This window comes from Montipora capricornis, chromosome 6, assembly GCF_036669925.1.
Source record: "Montipora capricornis isolate CH-2021 chromosome 6, ASM3666992v2, whole genome shotgun sequence".
Classification (NCBI taxonomy): Eukaryota; Metazoa; Cnidaria; class Anthozoa; order Scleractinia; family Acroporidae; genus Montipora; species Montipora capricornis.
Window position 1 is genome coordinate 39,483,803 of NC_090888.1, and position 990 is coordinate 39,484,792.

Below are 990 nucleotides of genomic sequence, written 5' to 3' on the forward strand. Positions count from 1 at the left end.
CAAAAGTGGAACGAAAAAATTTAAGAAAAATAACAGTCAGTCAAAATTTGGTCATTTTAGCGTTGATTACGAATTTTTGGATGCAAAACTAAAATTTTCTGCAATTTATCTGCTTTCTTGGACATATTTCGACCGAAAACTGGTGAGGCACGAATATTTTTAGATTTTTAGGAATAATAGATAACGTGGATTCAATGCGTAATGCGATAGAAGTGTCAAATTTGCGACCCATTGCTAACGGCAACGGAAGCGATCGCATTACGAATAATTAACCTCTGTTGCCAAAAACCACCCAAATAACCGGTCAGTGTAAAACGCAGACTGCAGACCAGGGATAAAATGCAGACTGAGGGTAAAATGCAGACTGCAGACTGCAGACTGCGGGTTAATAAAATAATAATGAAAAAAGAGTTATAAGAGTGTTAGTAGCCGTTTGTACTTTCACACTGAAACCCCAACACAGCTCCCATCGCTTGGGTTGCCTCACCGCATGTTTTAAATCCGGATTTTCATCGAACTCTGTAAGAATTGAAGCTGCATTGTTTGAATCCTTGTTGTTGTTGGGAAAAGGATAGTTTCGTTAAGTGAGTTGCTTTTAGGCAAAGAAATCACCACCCCGTAATTCAACTGTCCATTTTGCTGCACTGAATAAAGTAATCGAGTAATTACCCAATAACTCAATTTATTTTGACATGCATGGCTACAATACCAATTAACAAAGACAGAGATAACGTGGATTTTGCAACTATTTAACGTTTCAATTCAGTCGGCTTAAGCTTATGACTGAGGTGCAAAAATTTCCTATCAGGATCCTTTCATTCGCTTTCGTGTACGTTATGTTTATCCTTCCTATCCTGGAAGTTTCAATTATAACCTCTCCCTAGGGGTTATCACGCATAGCTTAACCAATGAAATCCCCGTGTCCTAATTGCTCGGAATACATGAAATTCTCTGTGCATTTCGTTGCACCGAAAAAAGACAACCGAGATT